The sequence below is a fragment of the Thunnus albacares genome, chromosome 3 (genome assembly GCF_914725855.1).
Source record: "Thunnus albacares chromosome 3, fThuAlb1.1, whole genome shotgun sequence".
In the NCBI taxonomy this organism is placed as follows: Eukaryota; Metazoa; Chordata; class Actinopteri; order Scombriformes; family Scombridae; genus Thunnus; species Thunnus albacares.
This window is the reverse complement of record NC_058108.1, coordinates 36930632-36944688: the sequence shown is the minus strand read 5'-3', so window position 1 is coordinate 36944688 and position 14057 is coordinate 36930632.

The following is a 14057-nucleotide window of genomic DNA, read 5'->3' as shown; positions in this document are numbered from 1 at the left end:
AGAAAACCTTTTTATAATTAATGTTGTCTGGTAATTATGGTATTTAAACACAGACCAGCCATCCAACGTGCTTTACATAAAACATCAAAATTAAAATAATGAGAGAATAAAGTAAAATAGTAGACTTTGAAATTTTATAAATATTATAATCAATGTAGATTTTAAAAACAGTTAATCAATTCCAATTCAATACAACTGAATCATATTTTTTTTTAAATAAAATAATGAGAGAACCGACAGAATCAGACTGTTTCCCAAAAAGTGTTTGAAAAGACATAGAAAATGTTATTATTAGCAGCCATGTACTGCGTTGCGTGTTTGATTGATTTAAATTAGTATTAGCAGCACAAACGTGTGCATGAGCTAATTTTGACAAGTAGAAAAAAATATGATTAGGAAAAAAACCTATTCAGTAATAACTATAAGTATAACATTACAGGTTGTGTTTGTGTGTTTAGTGGTGAAATGTGAATGTCCAGTAATGTGTCACATGATATGATGATGATTTGGATAATGATCAGTAGAAATCACATTGATGTAGTCTATAAACTAATTTAGTGTAAATAAACATTTTATGAATGTTTACAGGATATGATGACTGATTATTAAGTATGTAGAATATAATTGTGTTTATTGATGTGACCCATATTTTTTCCAGACAACATTAGAAGGAGAAATATTTCTACATGAACATTGTAAAAACTCCTTCTATGTGTTTGCATGTGTTCATTTTCAGGTGTTTTTAGCATAAAGAGCTGCTATTTGACAGCTGATACAAAACGATATTTAAAGATTATTTTACAGTCAGAAAAGAAGTCTGCTGAGATGTGATGTTGCTCCATTACTTGAGTCAATAGTTTCTTTCTTCTTTCATGTTAAGAAACAAACATCCAGATGTCTTTCTCAGAGTGTTGCTGCATCCTCCTGCAGCTCAGACAACCAAGGTGGATAACCAATCAAGAGGCTGGATCTAAAGACAAGACTGAGCAAAAAACACACAACAAGACTCTTCTTTTTAAAAGTTTAATGAAGCTTGAATTGTTGGATTATCAACAATTTCTACATGATATAGAAATATATAATAATATAATACATCAGCATGTTAGTATACTTCAAATAAAATATGTTAATTTCACTTGAGTAGACCATTCTCTCTCATTTACCAAATAAATATCTGTATTCATTTGTTGTGAAGGAACATGGTTGTTTACTGATACTGACCCTGTTCAGTTGTAAAATGGTTTAGTGACTCAGCTTCTGTATGTTATTAAAATGTGTCTGTTATCATAATTAAAGGTGAAAAAAGTCACTATCACTATTAATATTGATAGAGATCAATAGAATTATACTCACAGCCAAGTAACTTACAAACCAAGTCAGTAAATCTTGTACACTAAAATAATTGTATATCAGTACAATTGCATCCATAGACCAGTAATTTACACACTAACAGTAATATTAACTTATCACTACATCACTGAGTATAACAGATACCAGTAAACATCTATTTTCACTTTAATAACTCCATCCTTTATAACAGAGACACATACTCTACTCTTTCTGTTCATGTTCTAATTATAATTTAATAAGTATATACTGCACATTATTGGTAATGCTTCATTACTTAATAAATTGCTGATCATAAAAAATAGATCAGGCAGTTTGATTGACAGGAGAGATGATCAGAGGGGCGGAGTTTTTACCACCATAATTAGGACCAGGATTGAAGTATGGGTAGAGTTTCTCAGTGAAGGAGCAGCCAGTAAAGGAGTAGATAAGAGCTGCAGCATCTACATCATAAAAGGAGACCAGACCCTCCTCATAATCCACAAACACCCCCACCTTCTGAGGCTGAGACTTCAGAGAGAGACAGACTGAAGGGCCAGCACAAGCTATGTACTCATTTCCATTTGTCAACACTATAGTCCAGTAACCATTCTGAGGTTTCAGTGTGATTTCTCCCTTCCTGTTGATGGACTCTCTGGCCACTCCTAAAGCCCATTCAGTCTTCTCTTTAACCTGAACCTCAAAGTAAAATCTGCCTGAAAACAAACTCTGCTTTCCTAAAACACAAGGACCGGGAGAAAATCTCTCTGGGTTGTCTGGGAGATTCTTCCTCTTATCACCATGATTTACTTGTTTCTCATCATCAGACAGGATGAGATTAGGATTTGCTGTATCAGGATCAAGAGTCACATCCACTGCATACTGCTGGACCCTCTTCAGCTCAGCCTCAGTTTCCTCATATGATGGATGGATGCTGACCTCGGATGTGCAGTTTTGGTTCTTCCAAGTGTCTTTAACCAAAGAAAAACCAAAGAAAAAGAAAGAGACATCACTTATTGGAATGATATTACAAGCTAACAAATTAGTAACATATTTGGCTCTAAACAGACAGTATACTGTGGCAGACGATCTAACCACAGTAACTGATAATAACCTGAGAAAGACGTTGACAATGTTCAGACTGAGTGATCATAGTCTGGCAATAGAGAAGGTCAGACACAGGCAGACCTGGCTGTCCAGAGAGGACAGACTCTGCTGTCATTGTTATGAGGGAGCTGTAGAGACAGAATTACACTTTCTATCAGAAAACCAAAACTACAGAAATATTAGGGAGGAATTATTTCCAAAATTTGAAAAAGAAATTGCCCCGACATCCAAAGTCTGACAGAAAGGGAGAAATCAGGGCCGGCTCAAGGCAGAGGCCATATAGGCGGTCACATAGGGCACCACCTGGTCTGGTGGGTGCTGGTTGCCCTCAAAGGAAAAAATAAATTAAATTAAATAAAAAACAGATAAATAAAAATTCGCCAGTGGACGCCCCTCCTCATTTTCTGCCTTGGGATAAAATATGAACAAATACACAAACCCCCTGTTCCTCACAATTTTCCATCTGCTCTGCACCTGCACTGTGTGCACTGAAACAGGGATGATGCATTACAGACAAAGTCTGCGATGAGATGTTAAGAAGCAGATATTCACATTTTATTTCATAATGAAAAGGTTCAAACCTTCAGGTGCACAAGGAAGAAAATGTACAAAAGAGGAGGAGGAAAAGAAAACCCAATATAGAGGTATGTCGTCTTATGTTAACATTTAAAAAGCCGTTTTGTGTGTAACATCAGAAGTTTAATCTATAGCAGCTAGCTAGCTAAGTAGCAATAAAGCTAATGCTAGATAATGATGCTACAATAGCTGCTGGACTCAGATAATGTTACAGATTGAAGGATAAGAGACTGAATGGCAGTCAGTAGCAGCTATCTGGGTAACTGCTCCTTCCTACAGCATAAGGCACTGAAATTTCACTGACCAATATCAGTGATAATGACTAACACTATATCCATAAACACATAGATTTCTGCACTGAGTTGCACCAGCTATGTGTAAACTGGCATGAGCCACGTGGTATCTTAGCACATTGTAGTAAACTGGATCAATAGTGAAATATCATATCAATAAATTAGGTCTCTACTGGATTACTGTGTTGTAAAATGGCAGCAATCAATGAGAAAATGATGCTGTGTGGCAGAAAAACTGCTGTTTTACCATCAGTGAGTTATGTGACATGTTATGATTTACATTTACCAAGGCATAAATCACAACTTATTGATAATTTATGTTATAACTAAGTTTGAACTTACACACAGCTGGTGCAACAGGCTGCAGCACTTATTTGTCTGCTCTGCAGCTACATGTGTTTGGTTTAAAAAGACTAATATCTACTCTATAACTGTCCAGATGCTCTCAGGAAACATCTGCAGAAGCCTCCAGCTGCTGGAGATGTTACATCTGATCTCCCATCTCCACCACTTTCTGAAGCAGGTCAGTTCAGCCAGTTATATGTGGTCTGTGTAATTGATCATACACTGCTATGTTCTCATTATTATTATTATTATTGAATGTTACAGTTACACATTGTTACTAATTCAATGTAGGTCTTAGTCAAATTAACTAAAGTTTATTTGTATAGTACTACTTCATATGCAGTAGAATGACACAAAGGACTTAGTGCAACAGTGGGGATAACAGTCTGGATGTTCTGTATGTTTGAATACAGCTGCAGGTCAAACAACATCTAACATCATATCAAACACTCGAGCTACCTGCAGTGAAACACAGCCTGCAGCAGGTGAGTTCTGTTCATTGTATGTTACAGCTGCAATAATATAACTAATGTCAATATGGTCAAATCCAGACACACTTTACTATAATCCTATCAAATATTCACAGTCAGTTATGAACATACATAACTCATCCTGGGCATGTGGAATGTTTTGTCCATTTGTCCACAAATGGATGGTAGGGAATCTTTAACCATTTTCTAACCCTTCGCAGTGACAGAAAGCCATTGGAACTGCAGATTGCACACAAACATTTCATTTCTTTCATTTTCATTAATTTCATTTTTTTTTTCATTTTTGTTATCTATTATGAAATGGTTTCTTACATATTTACATTATCATGGCAACAAAATAAGATATATTGAATCATAAATATAATTTCTGTAATAATAAAGGGAACATAGCTAATTTAAATACTAATCAATATTAGACTGCAATCATCTATATTTATTCAAGTTGTCTACAGGACACATTAAAGCTAGAAAAACATATTTCCATTTAAATTAATTAAACCCGGATTCTTGACCTTTTTTCACTCATGTAATTGAACAATTCTGGTCAACCGTTATCTATAATTAATGCTTCAGATGTGTTTATTGCCTGATGTGTTGTAATTTATGAATCATTGTGTGTCCCTACTAAAGGATTAATAAACTATATTTGCATGTGTGTTTAGATTTGCCTGCAGGTGAAAGAACAACATACATAACATCCACTATTACTACTCTACAGCCTGCAGACTGCACCACAATGGCTAGAGAGAAATAACTCCTGACTCTGGAAGAAAAGAAGAATGTGCAGTGTTGGCTGCTAAATATGTCACTTCCTGCCACAACAGGAAGAACATAGACATTTATAAATATACTTCTAATTAACATATTCTACTTACCACCGCCATCTCCTTTTGTTTCTTTATGTTGTTATTTATAGACTAATGGCTGTCTTGTATTATCCTTAATCTATTGTTATATTAATTCCTTAACATTGCCTTTTGTAATCCTAATTTGTGCTTTGGCAACACATGTCAAATGTCATGCTATTGAATTGAATTGAACCTCACAGCAGATGATGGCCAGAAACACCGGAAACACCAGGAACACCAGACAGAACTTCAGGGCATTCATTTTGGTTCCAGTACAGACGTCACAGGGAACTTCTGGTTTGGCAGCTTGTTGCACTGAGCTGCTGCTGCTGGTTTTCTGTTAAGCTTGCTATCTGCACCTCAGAGTGTTCAACCGATCCTCCTCTGTCTTCGTTTATTCCTGTTAAAATCACAGAATATTTTCAACATGAAGGACTTTCCATTTCCACAAACACTAGTCCACAGCCATGATCACTGTGTTTAAGTCTCTGATCCTGCCTGCTTTGGATTCTGTTAACTGCCGACTTGTCATTAACCTCTGCCTTCAATCAAAAACTAATTAGAGACCGAGCCTAAAAGGCAGAGGACTACTGTTAAACAGTAGTGAGGACCCTATTGTTTTTCATGTGTTTGTTTGTTTGTTTGTTTGTTTGTTTCTTTCTTTCTTTCTTTCTTTCTTTCTTTCTTTCTTTCTTTCTTTCTTTCATTATTATTACGCCACTTAAACCCTAAATTTGACCCCCTAAACATGCTCAAAAACTCACCGAATTTGGCACACACATCAGGTCTGGTAATTTGATAAAATGTAAAAATTAACCCCCAAAGTGCTCTCTAGTGCCATCTATGTTACTAAAATGGCCGCCACGGCCCGTAAGAATGTCGTAGAGAGATCAAACCAAAACTCAATTATTCGTCTCATCAAGATCTACAAATCATATACTGACACCCCTGACCTAAATCCAACAGGAAGTCCGCAATAAGCCTTTCAAAATAAGACTTTGCCCCAATTTTGTCCCCCGAACAAATGCTATCTCCTCCGAGGGTGTTAATGGTATCGGCTTCAAACTTTGATTGGTGACTTATGACACTATGCTGAAAAAAAGTTGTTAAAAACTTTGTAATAACTCGAACGGTTTGGATTTTATAAGCCCTGAAAGTTGCAGTGCCATCGCACCTTACAATGTAAACCAATGTAGAGGCAATCTATGGGCATGAACTTTGTGTCAAACTGAGGCTTCTGACGTCTAAACTATAAGTCTGACCATTTTCAAACCTGTATCAATGGATTTGCAATGAAATTTCCTACCAAAAAATATGATTTTTACTGTAAGCTTTGGCCAAAGTAGTGGGATTTATGAGGATATTTCACAAGAAGTGTACTCTAAAATCCTCCTCTCCAACTGCTCCTGGTGATGTCACTCCCTCAGTGCTATGAAACATTCCGCAGTACACACTCATTATAAAACCACAGGAGGAGCAAGAAAAGACTTTAAAACTCACACTCTAATATCTCAAATAGAATAAAAGATAGAAAAAACATGTAAATTCAAGATTTGTAGGTCAAAGTCTCGTGACTCATGTAAAGTTCAAATGAAGTTTGTATCTAAAACACCTGACAGTACACATGTCAATCAAACTTTGACCTGGTCATGTGGGTTAAAAGTCTTTCCTTTTCTAAAAATAGACTTGATGAAAATTAGGAAAATAATTTGTTTTACACACAAACTCATCAAAAGTTTTCAATTTACTAATTGAAATACAAGTGAATGGGCCCAAAACTTGCATAATTTTGATGACACAAGTGTGACCAAGACAGACATGTCTCACCCTGCAGAAAATTCTCATCCTGTCAATCAATCATTTTGTCAATCATTTTGTATTTCTTTTTGTATTTTTGCCATTAAAAATAATCAAATATATTGCAGAAAATAATGATTCACATGTGAAATCAAGGTGTGAAGAAGCCACAGAGAGCTGATAACTTTCTTTCTGGTGTCTCAGCAGAGTTAATGACATTAATATTAAAGGACTCAACATCCACCACGACATGTCAGATAGGTTGGTTAGCTTGAATAAGGTCGACCACTCTCTAAAACAGTAAAGAGAAAGAAATGTTTTTAATACTCACAGAGAAACAACAACTGAAGTCTTGTTGATTGAAGATTCTCCTGCAGACTGAGAGAACTGAATCTGTGGAGTCTTTATGAGCCAGTGAGCAGAGCTGAGAAACACAACAGGAAGAGTGATGAAGACCTCAAACAGGAACTAAACCTTCACATTTCCTCATCCAAGAGAGAAAGAACATGACTGTTTAAAAATAGACCAACACGTATTGTTGCTTCAGCCATAATATGTGGACGTGACTTTGACATGGTAAAGTCAAATTCATCTCATCTGTCCAATGACCACATCCTGTTACTGCAGCTGACACACAGACTGCTGCAACACTTTAAAACAACACAGAGAAACTGCATCGTATCAGGATGGAGACAAATATCTCAAAACAACATAAAACCAAATCTGACACCACTAGAAAGAAGATATGATTTCTTTTATTTAGTTGAACTGCCGCTAAACTGATTAAAACTTAAAACACTTTCATGATGAGCACATGCAAACACAAAGTATAAACTGAACAAATCTAAATGTAAGAGACAAACATCAAATATCCAGAGGGGCAAGGCAGGCAGGTCAAAACACAGGCAGCAAATAATACTTATGGTAAATTAGATTTTAATCACCTTTCAGGTAAAACAAGGACACAACATCCAGAAACAAGCAAAACAATAAAGAAATGTGCCAAGCTGACAGACTCTTACCCAAAAAGACAGAGTGCTGTAATAAAATCAAGAGCTGCTTCAACAAGTGTTAGTTTAGGGGTGTGAACACTTATGCAACCAACACAAGTTGGGGGGTTTGTTTATTTAGGGACCGAGCCCAAAAGGCAGAGGACTAGTGTAAAACACTAGTCCTCGCTTAAGGCGGACTCTATTGTTTTTCGTGTGTTTGTTTCTTTCTTTCTTTATTATTACGCCACTTAAACCCTAAATTTGACCCACTAAACATGCCCAAAAACTCACCAAATTTGGGACACACATCGGGTCTGGTAAAAAAATTGATAAAATGTAAAAATTAACCCCCAAAGTGCCAAAATGTGCTCTCTAGCGCCACCTATGTAACTAAAATGGCAGCCACAGCCCGTAGGAATGTCGTAGAGAGATCAAACCAAAACTCAATTATTCGTCTCATCAAGATCTACAAATCATATGCGACACCCCTGACCTAAATCCAACAGGAAGTCCGCAATTAGCCTTTCAAAGTAAGACTTTGCTTCGATTTTGGACCCTGAACAAATGCTATCTCCTCTGAGGGTGTTAATGGTATCGGCTTCAAACGTTAATAGGTGACTTATGACACTGTGCTGAAAAAAAGCTGTTAAAAACTTTGTAATAACTCGAACGGTTTGGATTTTATAAGCCCTGAAAGTTGCAGTGCCACATTACACCTCACAATGTAAACCAATGGGGAGGCAATCTAAGGGCATGGACTTTGTGTCAAACAGATGCTTCTGATGTCTAAACTATAAGTCTGACCACTTTCAAACCTGTATCAATGGAATTGCAACAAAATTTCCTACTAAAATATGATTTTTAAGTCATGGGATTTATGAAGATATTTCACAAAAAGCGTATTCTAAAATCCTCCTCTCCAACTGCTCCTGGTGATGTCACTCCCTCAGTGCTGTGAATCATTCCGCAATACACACTCATTATAAAATCACAGGAGGAGCAAGAAAAGACTTTAAAACTCACACTCTAATATCTCAAAAACAATAAAAGATAAAAAAAACACATGTAAATTCAAGATTTGTAGGTCAAAGTCTTGTGACTCATTTAAAGTTCAAATGAAGTTTGTATCTAAAACTATGTGGAAGCAGTAAATGTTCAAAAAGGTGTGGGTTCACTCACACTCTCCATTCAAATATATGAGTATTTTTCTGTGTCCAGCTGCAGTTACTTATTGCCTCTCCACACCTGACAGTACACATGTCAATCAAACATTCAAAATAAAAGCACACCACACTTATAAGAAATACCCCTCATTTTTAAAAAGCAAATGATCTGATCCCGACGGGCCAGAGTGTGAGGTCCCGATCAACGCTGCTTGCAGCTTTAATTTTGTTTTGTTTTACCATTACAATATTTATTTCAGCTCTCCTTGCACTCTTTCACACCTTTGCACTATTTGTATCTTGTTAATTTACAAAAACAGTTTACATGTGTATTGACATTGTATGTTGTTGTCCATTAGTTGTTTCTATATGTTTGTATCTATTTTTTCACCCGTGTGCTTGTACACAACAGTGATATGTTCAATTATCTTTGTTTGACCTGTTTTCAATGTGTATCTTCCTGAATATTTTAGTGTGTAAGTACACTGAGAGCCATTAGAAACTGGAATCAGAGTCCTTGAACGCATAAACACATTTGTCCAATAAAGCTGATTTATACATACATCTTAGATTCTTACCACAAAAAGAGCACACAAAACATTGCAGATTGTAACTTCCACAAATTCCTATTTTTTCAGACCATTACGTAATAACTGTTGAATTCTTATTACTGGATTACACACCACCAGACAAGGATGTCTTCACTAGTCTATCTGATAGTGCTGTAGCTAAATTTAAGGAAGTGATTCCTTTCAAACTGAATTCAACGCCATGTCTCAATACTACAGAGAACTCTTATGCTAAAAAAATGTAAAACTTGCATAAAGATAATGATCCAACGGGTGCAGCAGGTAAAGTTGTTGGAATATAATGGAGATATTGTTGTTGATAGATAATCAATATATTTAAGCTTTAAAAGAAACATGCCCAAAATCAGATGACGTTACAATAAATTTCCTCTGATGACGGGTCTGACTTAGCCTACATGTATTTGAAAATTGTGTGTGAAATGAAAAGTGTAACTTCTTGTTTGAGAAGAACTGTGAGTTTTGTGGTAAAGCTGGTTGTTGAAACAGTAAACACACACGTAGAAAACAGAGACAGTTGTGTGGTCTGCAGCTCCTCTGTGTCTCTGACAAACTTTTAGTTTCATTTAGAGGAATGTGGTGTTGAAGCTCTTCTCTTTGCTGCGTTGCTCCACCTCTTACTGCAGCTTGTTGTGAGGTTTTCTTTCTTCCTTCAGGTTTAGACATGATCATAGTCACATACATCTGGCACAGAATGAGTTTAATCTTTAGGGAGACATTTTACTTCTTTTATCTTCTTTTTCAGCAGTGTTAGTTTATCAGAGAACACTGTTCACAAAAAGGTCAGTCCTACAATATATACTTTGGGATGACAAAGAAGTACATAAGTAATTTTATTTACATATCACTGTTCAAGAACAGAGACGTCACAAAGTATTTCACAGAGGAAATAAAGCATAAACATACAGACATAAAACACAAAATAAATAGAAAATAATGGTAACACAGGGCTGCAGTAGATCTCTAATGTAGGCAGGTGTCTGACCATGCAGAGAGCTATAGGTGATCACAAGAACTTTGCTGACCTCTGCTGGACACAGGGGGTAAACACATACAACTTGTGCAAACCTCAGTGACTTTCATGCACTTGTGCACGCACACATGCAAATAGACATGTACACACAGATAGAGGAACAGAGACACATAGATAAACATTCATGCATACTCATAAAGACTATGCGCATGCACATGGACACACACACCTATAAACATTTTGCACATACAGATACAATTTACAATTTACAGTTTCACTTAGCAGACACTTTTATCCGAAGCAATGTACATCTGAGAGCTGATACAACACGAGTAAGAATCTAGTCAGGAGAGAACAATACCATGAAGTGCCATAAAGCTAAGTTCAAGTCTGAAAGAATGTAGGTGCCAACAAGTAGCACACAGAGACAATGCATAGAGTGGATGGAAACAGATTTTGAGGTGATGATAACAACATTTTACTGGAGTTGACGACAACTACACTAGTTACTTTAAGTGCAACAAAACTGTTGCAAGTAAAAAGCCAATAAGTCAAACCACCTGTTCAACAAGCACAACACTGGTATGTTTTACACAACCACAGCACGCTGGTTAAGGTACCACGACACATAACCCACAGGGAAACTGAGAAATATCCATTTGATTTGTGTCACTATGAAATCGGGAGATTAATGGAAATTAGAGAGAAATTACCAATTGGGAGCACAACAGGAGAAAGGGTTAAAAAAAAAAGGGTAAAGGGTTACTATAATGTGAAACAAATAAAATAGCAGCAAAGTCTTGAACTAGAGAATGTTTGGAATTTTTGCCTAAAAAAATATTTAAACGAATAATCATTTATCAGAATAGTTGCAGATTGATTTTCTAGCAATCAATAAATCGACTAATCTATATGATGTATTTCCTTTTTATTTAAAGTAAATTCTGGTTCTGACCCCATTTTCCACCAAGTGGAGGTGAAAACTGGGATAATCTAGATTTTACAAAGACTTTCTGCCTCACCTGACTGTCACTTTAGACACGGAACCACTACAACACAGCTTAGACAAGCTTAAAGGTAATGTCCATGTTACTACTACCAAGTGCATATGTGAGACTTTCATTGTATTCTTCAGTGCAGCGAGAATCAAAAACCACATAGTTCTCACCTTCATTGGATTTGTATTGAGGCAGAAAACTCAGAGACAGTGATTTCACTCACAACTTGGGAGGCTGAATACCAACATAATTTATAGAATAAAATATGTGTTTTCATGATTTGGGTGAATTTAAAGTGTCCTTAGTGTATCTAGTGTGTGTGCACTAACTCTGCCTGATGCACTCTTGTACTTGCCTACAGATTCACTGCTTGCAGCTTGCAGCTTCATCTTTAAAATGAAATGTATATATGTATATAATATATATTTTGCTTCACTCATCATCATCAAAGAGGAAAACAGTACATTTCTGTGTTCTGATCAGTAACAAACCCAACTGAAAACACCAAAACTGTTTCCATATAATTATATTTATTTGTGTAAATGTTCTTACTGTGAGGAACACAAACTACACAAGTCTGGTTTTACATTTACAATCATCACACTTTATAGAACAACATGTCAACATGTTTCAGTGATTCTTTGCTTCTCATTGATACTTACAGACAGCAGTTATGTTATATTTGATTGTAAAACCTCTTAAACCCCTGAAAATGTCTAAGTAGCCTCAAAATAACATAACATATTTTCACCCTTTGTAACAGAGACACATACTCTACTCTTTCTGTTCATGTTCAAACCTTGAAGCTAAATGACACACAGTGAAATATTCAACCTCAGGATATCATGACTGTTATGGCTGCATCATTACATCTGATGAAAATAAATCTTGATATATTGTTCATCACTGTAGATACAGTAAAAAAAATAAAATAAAATTCAGTCTTGATCTCTGTTGGTTTGAACAGAGGTTTTCTTCACATATGTTGTGAAGAAGTTAATGAATGAATAGTGGGGAGAGTAAAGGAAGCAGTAAAAAGACAAGTAAAAGGTTAAAATCCAACTTGCATAAAAAACAAATGCTATAATAAATCATTAAGGAATGACCACATTAATTATATCCTGATTAAATCAGGTTTATACTGTATATTACCACTGAATATATACATTTGTTACCATGAATGACAGTGAATCTTTTAATGTAAAATATTAGTTCAAATTGTTTGGTGTGTTTTTATGTCTCTAATCCATTGCCATGTAAGTATTGACTGCTGTGTCAGTATTGCAGTACAAATACTTTTTCTGGTGTTTATTTACACGGTGGAATCAAAATGTACAGATTCATTTAAAAATGTATATACTGGACATTATTGGCAATGCTTCACTGCTTAATGACATGTTGATCATAAAAAATAGATCAGGCAGTTTGATTGACAGGAGAGATGATCAGAGGGGCAGAGTTTTTACCACCATCATTAGAACAGGGACAGAAGTATGGGTAGAGTTTCTCAGTGAAGGAGCAGCCAGTAAAGGAGCAGATAAGAGCTGCAGCATCTACATCATAAAAGGAGACCAGACCCTCCTCATAATCCACAAACACCCCCACCTTCTGAAGCTGAGACTTCAGAGAGAGACTGACTGGAGGGTTATTACAAGCTCTATACTCGTTTCCTTTTCTCATCACTATAGTCCAGTAACCATCCTGAGGTCTCAGAGTGATTTGTCCCTTCCTGTTGATGGACTCTCTGGCCACTCCTAAATTCCATTCAGTCTTCTCTTTAACCTGAACCTCAAAGTAAAATCTGCCTGAAGAGAAACTCTGCTTTCCTAAAACACTAACACAAGGAGAAAATCTCTCTGGGTTGTCTGGAAGATTCTTCTCCACATCACCATGATTTACTTGTTTCTCATCATCAGACAGGATGAGCCAGGGATTTGCTGTATCAGGATCAAGAGTCACATCCACTGCATACTGCTGGACCCTCTTCAGCTCAGCCTCAGTTTCCTCATATGATGGATGGATGCTGACCTCGGATGTGCAGTTTTGGTTCTTCCAAGTGTCTTTAACCAAAGAAAAACCGAAGAAAAAGAAAAAGATATCACTTATTGGAGTGATATTACACACTAACAATACAAATTAGTAACATATTTGGCCCTAAACAGACAGTATACTGTGGCAGACGATGTAACTACAGTAACTGATAATAACCTGAGAAAGACGTTGACAATGTTCAGACTGAGTGATCATAGACTGGCAATAGAGAAGGTCAGACACAGACAGACCTGGCTGTCCAGAGAGGACAGACTCTGCTTTCATTGTTATGAGGGAGCTGTAGAGACAGAATTACACTTTCTATCAGAAAACCAAAACTACAGAAATATTAGGGAGAAATTCTTTCTAAAATTTGACAAAAAGTTGTCCCGACTTCCAAAGTCTGACAGAAAGGGAGAAATAAGCCCTGATTCTGGAGGAAAAGAAGAATGTGCAGTGTTGGCTGCTAAATATGTCACTTCTTGCCACAACAAGTAGGACATAGACATTTATAAATATACTTCTAATTA